Source organism: Heterocephalus glaber, unplaced genomic scaffold (assembly GCF_053883595.1).
Source record: "Heterocephalus glaber isolate CG9 unplaced genomic scaffold, H.glaber_assembly_v1.0 deba00000678, whole genome shotgun sequence".
NCBI lineage: Eukaryota > Metazoa > Chordata > Mammalia > Rodentia > Bathyergidae > Heterocephalus > Heterocephalus glaber.
This window is the reverse complement of record NW_028258157.1, coordinates 1,684,920-1,699,321: the sequence shown is the minus strand read 5'-3', so window position 1 is coordinate 1,699,321 and position 14,402 is coordinate 1,684,920. Positions and strand designations below refer to the sequence as shown.

General features: G+C 40.7%; 1 protein-coding gene and 1 pseudogene across 3 annotated transcripts in view; both read left to right on the top strand.

The window, feature by feature from the left end:
* The window catches only part of Sema3e (semaphorin 3E), a 243,798-nt gene that overhangs the window by 86,550 nt on the left and 142,846 nt on the right, over positions 1–14,402 (top strand). The window lies entirely within an intron of this gene.
* On the top strand, positions 1,112–13,162 carry LOC147829181 (serine/threonine-protein kinase D3 pseudogene; annotated as a pseudogene).

Here is a 14,402-nt window from a genome sequence, read left to right as displayed (position 1 = left end):
TATTTTTTTCTGATGAACAAATATTTTGTACGATGCTACTTTCTTCCATGATCATACCATGACATTTTAATTTACCATCGTTTGAAACTTTAGGAAAATATAAAAAAATGTTAATATGAGAATATTTTGATTAATCTCTCTGAAAGAAACATATTTTGGATAATTCTCATTTAGTTTCAGTTTGAAGTAGCAATATTTTCTGTGGAAACTGTAACCTAAACAACTGTCATATTATTGTGATTCCTCTCCACGTAGGATTTAGTAAATAATAAAAACACGTATCTACAGTCAATATCTATTTGTTAAGTGCCACAAGCTTTTTCACTTGCAATGATCAAAATTTCAGCATGGCTCACCTCCTCTGGAGAATTACAAGAGAAAATGCTGAAAGAACAACTTGTATGCCAGAAAGTGTACTGCACCTACATTTAGCGTGATCCAAATGGTTTGGAAACATGGAAAATCAGAACCTTAAAAATTAAAGGACTACAATAACTACATAGGACCTTTTAACGAGACAAAGGGAAACATGAGAGCACTTCGAAGAGTAAAGTATGAACGAGTCACCTTGGCTGCACTTTACTTCTTGCCAGGGTGCATCTTATTTAAATGCTTATTGTGACCATAAATAAACTCGCAGCATTTTTATCCCTGATACTGCTCCATAAGCCTGCATAGTGTGTCTGTCACTAGGGGTTCTCCCCCAATGGAAGTTGGACAATTAGAATTAGTACCGGGGAGCACTGCACATTGAGTTGCCAGAGAGAGAGGGAGAGGGAGAGGCCTGTGAAGCCCCCTGGAGCTGACCTCAGAGGACAGAGAAGAGAGGAAGAGACAAAGACCAGGCAAGGGGAAAGGTCTCAGATGCGGCCCCCAGCCCTGGCCCGAGGGAGGGCAGCTGCGAGGCTGCCAGGACGCTCCAGAGCAGCGCTGCGCTGGGCTTTGGAAGCCAAGGCCAGAGGCTGTGGGTCTCCCCGGGGAGCAGCCTGGCCTGGGCAGAGTGACCCTCTCCTCCTTTTTGGCTGAGACACTTGAGGGAAGTTTTGCCCGCTGAGGTTTGCTGGCGATTCTTTTTTTTTTTTTTGGTATCGGGGATCAAGCTCGGGTCCTTGCGCTTGCGCAGCAGGCAGAGAAACCACTGAGCTAAATCCCCGGCCCAGTTCTTCTTCTTTTTTTTTTTTTTTTTTAATATTTTAAAATTAATTTCATTGGTACATTTTAGGTGTACAGTATACTGACATTCATCATTGGAAATTTGCACCTTTACATAATCTCCCTTGGTTCTTATTTTCCCCCTTCCCCTGCCCTCCCTTCAACCCCTCCACCCCTCTTTTTTTACAAAGACTTTGTTTCCATTTTTTCATTTTCTCATATTAATTCCATTCCCTTCTTTCCTTTCCCCTACCCCTCCCTCTTCCCCTTCCCCTTTGCCCCTTTTCTTCCTATTTCACATTATCTATTATACCTTTTAGTCCTTATTTACACTTTCAGTTTCTCACACCAGAGAAACTATTCGGTATTTACATGTGTGTCCTATTTATTTCACTTAAAAGTATCACCTCAATGTGCATCCATTGAGTTATAAATGCCTCTAGTTTCTCATTCTTTATGGCCGAGTAGTACTCCATTTTAGAAAAAAAAAAAAACCCACATTTTCTTTATCCAGTGTCCAGTTGATGGGCATTTGGGCTGTTTCCAAGTTTTAGCTATTACGAACTGTGCTGCTATGAACATGGGTGCACATATATCGCTGTGGTAGGGTTCTTTTAATTCTTTGGGGAAGATCCCCAGCAGGGGAATAGCTGGGTCAAATGGGACCCCTAGTCCTAGTTCTCTGAGGTATCTCCATACTGCTTTCCACGTGATTGCACCAGTCTGCACTCCCACCTCTGCTGGCAGTTCTGACAACTGTGAGAAAGAATTCCTTTACAGCTGACAGAGGGTGTCCACTGAAGGTTGCAGCACCCTCTGCAAAATGAGGAAAGAAGGAAAGCCAGCCCAGGAGGCAACTTGTTAAGGAAGAAGGGAGCTGAAATCTGTAAAGGAACCCCAGGCAGGAGGGAGGGCATTTTTCACATGGGATGGAAACTTGGTATTTATCCGCTCTGAAGAGAGAAAACTTTGAAGAAATAAATCTTATTATTTTTATGGTCAAGAGATTGACTAGTTACCTTGGTGCCGGCAAAGATCACGCTAAGAAAAGTCATTTCCATATTTGCTTACAAGTGAGGTGTCACTGAACTCAGGTTCAGAAGGAACATTTTGAGCCAAAATACTGGTTTGTGTTCTACTACTGGTTATTTGAGGCCTTTTATACATCCGTCAGTCTTTCTACTGTTCAGCTTTCACACATGCAAAATGGAAGGATGTTGTCACCTACCCACAGCGCTGCTGCAATGAACAGCAAGTTGATACAGGACCAGAGCCCTGTGTCACAGGCCTCCCGAAAGCTGGCTCTCGGCCCAAGGGAGTGTAAATTCCACTCACACAGACAGCATGCCTCAGCACTCTGCTCCCCACATCATTCCCAGGCCGGAGCAGAGACCACTCCTGATAAACATGAGGGAATGAAACCGCAACTCAGATCAGCAGTTGGCTTATCCACACTGAGAAAAGGTGGACAGGACGTGGAGCTTCTGCAGGCCCATGGCCACAGGGCTCTGCCCAGGCCCAGCCTGGGTCTGCCAACAGCTATCTCCCCTTGAGGGCTTTGGCTCCAGATGGAGAGTGGAAAACACCATCAAATGGAACACTGTGGGTGGATGGGGAGGAGAGAGAAAGACAGGGAGACAGGGCCGGCACATGGACCCTTGCATCCCCCTCCCTTCCTGCATACTCGATGCAAGTGGATCTGGGTTTCCAGCCGCAGGGAAGCAGATGTTGATTTCTGCCTTAGGATCCCTGCCTAGTACCACAGATCCACGGATTCGAGCTACTTCCCTGGGGTCTCATCACTCTGTGTAGATCTTCCTGACCCCTTTCTGACTCATAGTAAATCTTAGATCTATTTGCCAGTGTCCAGTGGTGAATAGATGGATCACCTGGAGCTACAGTGCAACCACTACATAACCAAACTTTTTTCACAGTTAAAAACCTTAGAATTCAAAGTCATTTGGGTTCACAAAGTGTTTTATAATTTTGAAAGTAGGATCAAATCTTCATGAGAAATGGAGTCTTCTAAGCATATGCTACTATGTGTATTTTATTTATTAAATATACACGCTTGCTTTGGACAGGCAGCGAATTTTCCATTAGTTGCAAAGTGCACAGTGGCAGCTCTCTTCTCTTCCATACCCTGGCTAACGGCTCCTCGAGCAGTCACTCTTAACAAGGTCGTGGCAGAAGAAACCCACACTGACACAGTGGCTGGACTGCAGTCTCAGTCCGTTTGCTCACAGATTTCTGACATCTGTGAACTGGACTCTGTACTGTGAATGGCGGGACTGCTGAGGTGTTTGGGAAGATGTAGGCACAAACATGAAGAGCACCCTGAGGTACAGTGCATTTGCCAGAAAAGGAGTGGCCTTTCTTTCCTTTTACAAAAGCTGTCACTTTCTAGTCTTTGAAGAGCTGTTCTCCAGGCAGTTATAAATTTCTTTAGTTACTGTGAAAACACTTATGTCACATGCCAGGGATCGCTGTGTGAGTGATTTCAAATGCTCTCCTAGAACGATAACCCTTAATGACTGTAAAATAGGCACCTTGAATACTTTTCATCTCAGACTCTGTCTGCAAGATTTCTGTAGACATAAAACTCTCATTATTTTAAAAGTATTTACTTCACCACTTGAGCATATTTTTCACATATTTAAACCCCTTATGGTGTAGTTTTTTTAAAAGTCTAAAAAACAATACGAAGACAAAGAAAACTAATAAATCATTGCATTTTTGTTGGGGTTTATTATACTTTTTTGTTCTTAAAATATTCTCTGTGAGAAAATGGATTTGTTTAATTTCTTTATTGAAAAAGAACTTGTGCACCTAATCATTTAAAATAGATTTATATGATTACCCATCATATTGTGCAAATGGAGTTTGTAGGTGAAGATGTTTGAAAGATCTAAAGCTTTGGCCGGAAATAGCCTTGCAGTGATGTTCGAAGCCTTCCCCGCCTGGCCTTTTTTGCTAGTTTGCACGACCAAGCGGACACTTCAGATCCAAGGAAATAGTGAGTTGTACTTGGGAAAGAGGATGCAGAATTGTTTGTGCCAGGCTTTGTGGGTTTGCATTAAAAAGGTTGCGATTTGCAGTTAGTAGTTTATTATTTTGGCTGTTTTCCCAGCCCAGGGTTCCCACGGGTTGAGCAAGTCTGTCACAGTTGAGGTCATCAAGTCCAACGCAGCTCCAGACTCTAATAATACTGCATCCCCACCAGAACTTCAGAGAAAGAGATGAGACTGTTGGAGGCTGTGGTTGTGCTTTTAGATTTTTAAGTATATTCATCATCAAAATTTAAGTCTTGAGTTTCTCAAACCAGAAACGTTTAATAGCTCCTTTGCTGCATAATATTATAGACTATTTTTATTTTACTTATATTCCATATATTCATTATGCTAAGCTAGATGGCATAAGTTAGATGAGTATTATGATAAGAATTCTGAAAAATCAACATGGAAAGCATGTACGACGTAAGTTCAGGAGTTAAATCTACGTAAAGGAGCCGTTTATATCACACGCATAGCAAGGGAAAGAGTTGTTTTTGCTTTCAAACCCACGTGCCCCATTACAGCCAACTGAGAGCTTTCTTTTCTTTTTAAATTTGTTTTGTTTCTTTAAAACAATCACTTTTGTAGGAGGGGACCAGGAGGGCTGGAGAGAGGAAGGGGTGGAACCTGCTGCTCCACCATCCTGCTCAGCTCCTGCAGCCTTCTCAGCCCCAGGCCCCAGACCCGGAAGCTAGCGGGCTCGGGGCCTCTCAGGACTGGCCCAGCCTGACTCCTCTGCCTATTTCCCAAAGCATCAATCTTTCTTGATGGACCCATTCATCAAATGAAATATGCGTGTTCTATTTGTAAAAGGTTATTATTTCATCATAGAAAAACTTCACCCCCAAAATGAAAATGAGGACATTTAAAGGGGTGATTTAAGTAGTGGATATTTAAGGTATTCCAACAAATCATTGAACCAAAGAATAAATATTGAATAGATTAATCCCAAACACTGTTTTTCACCCAGGAAGATTTTATCTAGAGAGAAAAAGAACTTTGTTTTCTGAAATGAAGAGTGAGAGACATGAACAGACTTAAAAGAAAACAGGTGAAGATACTAGTAAAAAGCAATGCCAATCATTATTCTCATGAAGATAACTCAATGATGTGAAATCCTTCTCAGATCCATGATTTGGTCCTAAGACAAGACACTTTTTTGGTGGGACTCATTAAGAGAAGTAGCACTGGGCCGGGGATTTAGTTGAGTGGTTCCGGCCCCTGCCTTGCAAGCCCAAGGTCCTGAGTTCGATCCCTGGTACCATAAAAAAGAGAGAGAGAGAAGTAGGACCTTTTGTTCATTCAGACCACAGAGACAGAATTTGTAATCATTGGCATGAATGGCTTAATGAAGGAAATAAACTTCCATCTAAATCCAAAAGCGCAGTCATTTCTGTGCTGCTCTTATTTTGAAAACCACTTTAGAACCATTTAAAAAGAATTGACAGCTATTTTTAATGATTAAAGAAGCCAGATGTCTGCAAATAATTCCCCTCCATCAGCCCAGAAGTCTGTATTACCTGGAACAAGTCCTGCTTGTTCCTGCTTCCAACTTCTCCATGTTCAAGTCCCAAGACCAGATCATCCGCCTGACTCCAACAGCAGCTGCAGCTCACCATCTCTCATCAACTCCAGAGGCTCTGCACATACAGCATCATTTCTACTGCAGATTGGCCTCACATGGACAGTGTCACCACTGAAGCCCAGGAACTATCTTTATCTGCTGTCAAGGACCTTGTGTGCTCCATTGTTTCTCAAAACTTTCCAGAGTGTGGATTCTCTGGCATGTATGACAAAATTCTTCTCTTTCGTCATGACATGAACTCCAAAAACATTTTGCAGCTGATTACTTCAGCAGATGAAATGCATGGAGGAAATCTAGTAGAAGTTGTTCTGTTGGCTTTGGCCACAGTAGAAGACTTCCAGATTCGTCCACATACTCTGCATGTACATTCTAACAAAGCTCCTACTCTTTGTGATTATTGTGGTGAGATGCTCTGGGGATTGGTACATCAGGGGATAAAATGTGAAGGCTGTGGATTAAATTACCATAAAAGATGTGCCTTCAAGATTCCAAATAAGTGTAGTGGAGTAAGAAAGACACGTCTGTCAAATGTATCTCTCCCAGGACCTGGCCTCTCAGTTCCAAGACCTTTCCAGCCTGAATGTGTACCCCTGCTCAGTGAAGAGTCACATATCCACCAAGAACCAAGCAAGAAAATTCCATCTTGGAGTGGTCGCCCAATCTGCATGGAAAAGATGGTAATGTGCAGAGTAAAAGTTCCACACACATTTGCTGTTCACTCTTATGGCTGTCCCACAATATGTCAGTGCTGCAAGCAGCTCCTGAAAGGTCTTTTTCGCCAAGGAATGCAGTGCAAAGATTGCAAATTCAATTGCCATAGACTCTGGGCATCAAAAATACCAAGAGACTGCCTTGGGGAGGTTACTTTCAATGGAGAACCTTCCAGTATGGGAACAGATACAGATATACAATGGACATTGATAATAACAACATGAACACTGATGGTAGTCATAGTTTAGATGACACAGAAGAGCCATCTCCTCCAGAAGATAAAATGTTCTTCCTGGGTCCATCTGATCTCGATGTGGAATGAAATGAAGAAGCTGTGAAAACCATCAGTCCATCAACAAGCAATAATATTCCACTAATGAGGCTTGTACAGTCTGTCAAGCATACAGAGAGTAAGAGCAGCACAATGGTGAAGGGAGGATGGGTGGCCCAGTACCCCAGCAGAGATAATCTGGGAAAAAGGCATTACTGGAGACTTGACAGCAAATGTCATGTCATTGTTTCAAAATGAATCTGGATCAAAGTATTATAAGGAAATTCCACTTTCAGAAATTCTACAAGTATCTTCGCCACGAGATTTCACAAACCTTTCACAAGGCAGCAACCCACACTGTTTTGAAATCATCACTGATGCTATGGTATACTCTGTTGGTGAGAACAATGGGGACAGCTCTCACAATCCTTCTCTTGCTGCCACTGGAGTTGGACTTGATGTAGCACAGAGCTGGGAAAAGGATTCGCCAAGCCCTCATGCCTGTGACCCCTCAAGCAAGTGTTTGCACTTCTCCCAGGCAAGGAAAAGATCACAAAGATTTGTCTACCAGTATCTCCGTATCTAACTGTCAGATCCAGGAGAATGTGGACATCAGTACTGTTCACCAGATCTTTGCAGATGAGGTCCTTGGTTCAGGCCAATTTGGCATTGTGTATGGAGGAAAACATAGAAAGACTAGAAGAGATGTGGCTATTAAAGTAATTGATAAGATGAGATTCCCCACAAAGCAAGAAAGTCAACACCGTAATGAAGTGGCTATTTTACAGCATTTGCACCATCCTGGGATTGTAAATGGAAAAACTACATGGAGACATGTTGGAAATGATTCTGTCTAGTGAGAAAAGTTGGCTTCCAGAACGAATTACTAAGTTTATGGTCACCCAGGTACTTGTTGCTTTGAGGAATCTGCATTTTAAGAATATTGTGCACTGTGACTTAAAGCCAGAAAATGTGCTGCTTGCAACAGCAGCGCCATTTCCTCAGGTGAAGCTGTGTGACTTTGGATTTGCACACATTATTGGTGAGAAGTCATTCCGGAGATCAGTAGTAGGAACTTCAGCATACTTAGCCCCTGAGGTTCTCAGGAGTAAAGGTTACAACTCTTCTGTAGATATGTGGTCAGTGGGAGTCATCATCTGTGTGAGCCTCAGTGGTACATTTCCATTCAATGAGGATAAAGATATAAACGACCAAATCCAAAATGCTGCATTTATGTACCCACCAAATCCATGGAGAGAAATTTCTAGCGAAGCGATTGGCTTGATAAACAACCTGCTTCAAATTAAGCTGAGGAAACGTTACAGTGTTGACAAATCTCTTAGCCATCCCTGGCTACAGGACTATCAGACATGGCTTGACCCTGGAGAAGTTGAAACTCACATCAGAGAACGTTACATTACCTGAAAGTGATGATGCTCGCTGGGAATCCATGCATACACACATAACCTTGTATACCCAAAGCACTTCATCATGGCTCCCAATCCGGATGACATGGAAGAAGATCCTTAATCATCAGTGAACTAACTTCAATAAGGGTTTCATTTTATGGACTAATGTTTTGCTGCATAACTGTTGTTCCTTGTAGGTTGACATCTGCAAGGATGCAAAGACATGAGGAAATATGATAAGGCATTGGTGACACCAATACTGTAGTTCATGAGTAGGTACAGGAAGGGAAACAGTAATAAAAAAACACAAAGGAGTTAAGATGAAGCTTTTTATAAATTTTTGTAGCATAAGCAATAACTGATTTTGTAGTTTTTCCTAATCCTTCACTTTTAAATACAGTAATGTCATTAAATTTATCTTCCTTTTCCTAATTTTACATCACTTTTCTAAAAAGGCAAGCTAGCATCCAGTTATTGCATTTAGCATTAACTGTGAGGCTAACAGTATATGATCTACAAAAGTACTTTTGAATGATTGTCTAACCACCAAGACATTTAAGTTTTTCCTAGATGCATACAAGAGGAGCACTGGACTGTTTTTACCTTTGCTTTGATGTCAGGCAAGACTCTAACACAGTGATTTCTAATCTTTTTTGGAACTGCAGCTTTTGATATGTTCTCTACAGCAGAAGAAAGTAAATTATTGCCTTCTGTGAGTACTCTGTAATAGCTACTGAGGTTGAGGATGCTTGGTATTACAAAACACAGAGTACTGCAGGAACTGTTCCAAGTGCTGAATGGTTACGTGTGCCTTCTCATAGCTCAGCTGTGCTAAACACTCATGTTCCCACTTGAACACCATCTGGATGCCACACTGTACACTGATGGGTGCATACCTAAACTTCAGTTACATAATTTATTTTTCTCTAGATTGAATAATTTGAGGGCAAAAAATATATATTAAAAGGAAAGCCAATGAAGTGTCAGTTCATTCTACTGTCACTCTGTAGTAAAGTGTTATCTTTTTTTTCCCCTTAGCCTATTGGAGGGCTTTACAATATCTGGAATGTTTTTAAATTATTTAATTTTAAGCACTCTGGGGGAGTGGATTACAGGTTGGCATGAAACAGCTTATAAGAGTTGAACTATATTATCAATATACCAAACTAAACAATGATTATGAACTTTTTACATATCAGCTTCAGCATTGAACTATTTTAAAAATATTTACAATACAGGTTGAATATCCCTTGTACGAAATGCTTGGGACTAGAAGTGTTTCAGATTTCAGTGTTTTTTAGGTTTGGGAATATTTACATATATCTGTAACTGAAATGCTCTAAAAATCCCCAACTATTTTGAAAGTGGTGGTGCTTTCAGATTTTCACATTAGAGATGGTCAATCTTTAAGATCTAGGACCATCCACTTACAAGAAATATAGTGGCCTTTTGTTTTGTTTATTCCTCAGTAATCAATATGAGCCTGTTTGTTTTTGTTTTTTCCTACTCCACTCTAAGCAAAAGAAAAAATTTAGAGTCAGATTAGCTCTGTTGACCTGAGCAGAGGTGAGTCTTTAGTTTCTCGATCTATGAAATGAAGATCGTAATTCTTGCCTCCATTTTCCTCAAAGTGTAATCATAGAGATAAGATATGTATGAATATATTTAGTAATAGTATTTCATAATAGTAAAAGTATAGAAGTGTTCATTTGTCCACTGAATTTGGGAGAGCAAAGGAAAAGTATGTTCTTATACGTGAAGAGGCTAAGAAGGCCTTCAGAGATCTTTGAATCTTTTCATCTAGGACTGAAAATATCCTTACAAGAATAATATATTACCCAATGCCTCTGTGTTATACGTTCTTTAATATGTTTTAATTTATCCTCACAAGGTGCCCCATTAGCGCAGTAGGTCGTGCGTCAGTCTCATAATTTATCCTCACAGTAGTCACATTGGAAGTACATTGTGCATCTTAGAGATAAGGAAATTGAGGCTCAGGAGATTAGTTACCAAAGTTCACAGTTAGTGTGAACCCTCGTGGCCATTATGCTACATTATAGATCTATATCTCTAGGAGACATCGCACATATTTCAATTTGTCTTCACATGGCAGTTGCAAAGATTTAACCAAATAAATTTTGAGAATCCTTTTTATAAATGGATTTTCCCTGTGATGGACCATGACTCCTTCGGATTCCTCCAAAGTCTTTATCAACATGCACAAAAATGGAGTAATTTTGAGTCACTAGGCAACCTACTCTACTTTTATTGCATATGGTGAAAATTAACTAGAATTATGTTCATTTGCTAAACTTATATAATCAAACTTTATAAGCCATGAAATTAATTGCACTCTTTTTGTTGAATGACTAAGAATTTTTTTTTTAATTTTGTAAAGGCATTGTCAGATAATTTGGAGTTAAGTAATTACTCCAGATAACAATATGTCTTGAAGTCAAATTGTGTTTGTATAAGAAATAATTGTTTGCTAGAAACATTTGATAATGTACAAAGTCATCTATAATGACACTTCAGTACATTTTTATATTTTTGTTACATTCCACTTTTTGTAAATATTCTCAAAAAATTTGATAATAAGATGTATTTCTGTGTCACCAAAAAAAAAATCAAAAAGTATCATTTTTGTTTTTACTCAATGCTTTTGGCAGAAAATTTAGTTTTAGATAATAGTTGTGCAAGTGTTTCAAAGATAGCTGTCACATGTGATATGACTCACTCCCCCAAATAACTAAGGACTAAAGGTAATCTTTTTTTAATTGGAAACAATTTAAATCTTTGTAACAGTAACTTTTGATAACATATCAATTCTGAGAAAATTTTATTTATAAAAGCTACCTTAGCTCAAGGAGCCATTGGAATTATTAATCTCTGCTCCCAACTGGATGGAACTCTTGCTATTTCAAGGGCGAAATACTTCAACCAAGAAGCTGCCACTACCCTGTGCTTTCCAGAGCTTCCCATCTGGAGGTGCAAGTCCATTTGAGCATAGATTTCCAACGTCTGTGAACGGGAATCTGCACCGTGAATTGCAGAGTTGCTGAGGTGGTTGGGAGATGTAGGCACAAACATCACCTTCTTCATCCCCACAGGGCTTGGAGATGGAGGGTTGTGCTCTTGCTGACCACAGGCACCCAGGCCTGTCCCTACCTGCCCACTCCCGGGGTGGGGCAGAGCTGTCGAAGCAATTAAATTAAAGTTGAGGAAATACCCTAGAAGTAGAGAAAAATAATCTTAAAAATAAGAAAACTTGAGACCAACTCAGAAGTTAAAAAAAATAAGCAATGTAGAAAGAGAAAACCAGGCACAGATGAAAGAAGTCACGTATAAAGTCACTGAAGAAAGTTTCTTAGTACTTAAGTCAATTTATTATCATATTGAAAGGGTGCAGGAAAATGGATGCAATCATACCCCACCAGATCATCATAGTATTTTATCTGTGTCCTCTCTAGATTTATTAATCATGTCTTGCACCATGAGCACAATCTTTGCTGTTATCTGAGTAATTATTTCTGATTTCATTTTTCCCAGATCCTCTTTTGTTGCCAGTTCAGAGAGTCCAGGTGGTTGAGTATCAGATTGTTCCATCTCATTTCCCTTTGGGGTTGCTATAGGTGAACCAGAAGTCTGTTTTTGAGGCTTGTTTACGTGTCTTCTCATTTCCACGGGGCAGGGGGTGCTTTTGACACCCCGTGTGGCTCACCTTCTCTGCCCTAGGAGCTTGGGATGGCGGCCAGGGAGCTTCCTTTCATGATAATATTTTATAGTACTGGGGAAAAACAGAAGATTCCATGAGGTTCCAGAGAAAATAAACTGAATACGTACTTTTCAAGGATTAGAATTGATGTTTTTCATACTTTCAAACTTAGAATCCAGGAGGCAACAGAAAATGCCTTCAAATTTCAGTGGGAAATGGTTTCCAATGGAAATTCTATAGCTAGCCAAAGTATCGACAGCTTAGAGGATGGAATAAACACATTTCACACAAGCAAGTTATCAAAGAGGTGGGCACACTGTCCTGTTCCTTAGAAAATAGTTATTGTGTTCCATCAAAACAGTGCAGTCAGTCACCGCCTGCTGCGCAAGCGCAAGGACCTGAGTTTGATCCCCGGTACCAAAAAAAAACCAACAGCAGTGCAGTCAGCCACAATGGAGCTACATTTGGGGGCAAGGGTGGAGGAGGAGGGAAAGGCCTCTCTGGAGAACGGGAGCTTCTCAGAAAGGAGGAGAGCCCATACGGGGACGTCTCAGGGGTGCAGCTGACAGATTTCCCACCCATGGGGGAGGTGTGCTAGCATATGGAGGAGGCAGGTGGAGACCTGGAGTCCAAGTCCCAGTAGGCAGAGAACTCAGCAGAGCTTTCTACTGAAGAGGGGGCAGGGAGGGAAGAGGAGAAAGAGAATATTGTATCCCAGGATGGAAGAAAGACCTGGAAAGCAGAAAGTTTTTTCCATATTTTGCATAACTTTATTCAATGACAAACTTTTTACAAAGTCAAAATCTTTTAATACCCCCAAGCTTCTAGCTCCGTGCTGTACACAGTGTTTAAATTCATAAAATACCACCTGCTCCAGGAATGCGGTATGGCCCAGCACAAATGTGCTCTTGAATTCCTAGAATTGCTAGCTTTGTGACTCAGGGAACAATTTAGAATTTAGAATTTCCTTTTCCTTTGACTAAATGCACAGGTATGAGGAATCTCTTTATGTTCAGGATTCCAGGTCCACATTCCTAGAGATAGACTTCACTTTTTAAAGAGTTTCATGTTCACTTCTCTGCTATGGAAGATTTGAGAATATCCATTCCTCCAGTGTCCCTCCAGCCCACAAGGTATTAACCAGCTAAGGATTTGTAAACTCCTCTACTGACTTGACTTCTCTCTGAAGAGAAAAGAAAATCAGTATTCAACTTTTGTAAGGCAAAAAATATCATTTTTTTTTACCAAAGCTGTATTCTATTTTTACTAAGGTGATTTTGTTGATTGATATAGTTTATGAAGTATTAGATAATAATATTTTAATTAATATAGAATATAGCACAATCCACTCATTTGATTAAGCGAAGATAATGTTTCTTGATGGATTTAAAGGTTTTTTAAACTAAGAGTGTTGAACTATTTTTTAATTGTATATGTTACCTACTTATTAAAAAATCAGTTTCCAGTTGCTTCTAAGTTTCAAGCAATTGGAATGCAAACAGAAGACAGGGTCTCACCTTAATGATGCAGTAGTCTTAAAATATTATTAAGATATTCGATAAATGATGCTGCTATTTCCTGTGATCTTATGATATGCATTTGAAATCATACATATAATGAGGAAATACCAAAGGAAAATGGACAAAATGAGAAAAGCCTAAAAATATCATAGTTTATGGGAAAATTGTGCAAAAACTAATCCACCAAGGAGATCCTGTGTTTGAACATAGAGGGAGAAGACTGGTGACCAATCAGGAAATCCAGAGTGGGCGGGGTCAAGACGGCAGGGCGCTGAGGGACAGTCAGCCCCGAGGAGAGGGAGATAGTGACAGGAGGGGGCACAGGAGCCCCACAGTCCGGCTGCTGTGTGACCCCGAATGCAGTTTCCGTGGACTGGTGAGAAGGAGAGGAGGGACTATCCGCTCAGAATGGAACATGAGCCCCGCCCTCCGACCTTTCCCACTTTATCCTCTGGCTCCTTCCTTGAATCCTTTCTCCTTCTTGACTTAACTAAGAGCTGGCGCTCTAGGAACACTAGTAAAACCACCTGAGCTCCAGCTCACCTAGACTTAAGGTCAGGTCTGTGCCTCGAGTGAGGGAGGCAGAACCACAGAATGTGGTCTCCACAGAGCAGCAGCCCCAGGGCTGGTTTCCTGGCTCACCCCCACTAACTCTCCCGCTGCCATCTATTCTCCTGGAACTGCCCCCTTCTTATACTGATGTTGCTTTCAGTCCCCACTATTCAAGTCTTTGAAATTGGTGATTTGGAGTTACAGCTTTGCATTTCTATACCTTCCCAACTGTGCTTCCATCAATCCTGGGATTGTTAGAAAAAAGTTGGAAGTCAAGTAAAAAAGACAGAGCATCTTAGGCAGATGGCATAAAGCAAAGTATAAGAGAAAGTTCTGGATGAGACAGTTAACCAAAGGATGAAGGATTAACTACTGAATAATAACAAAAAGAAAACTAGAAGGATGCTATTCTGAAAGAAGGTGCCATTTAACTT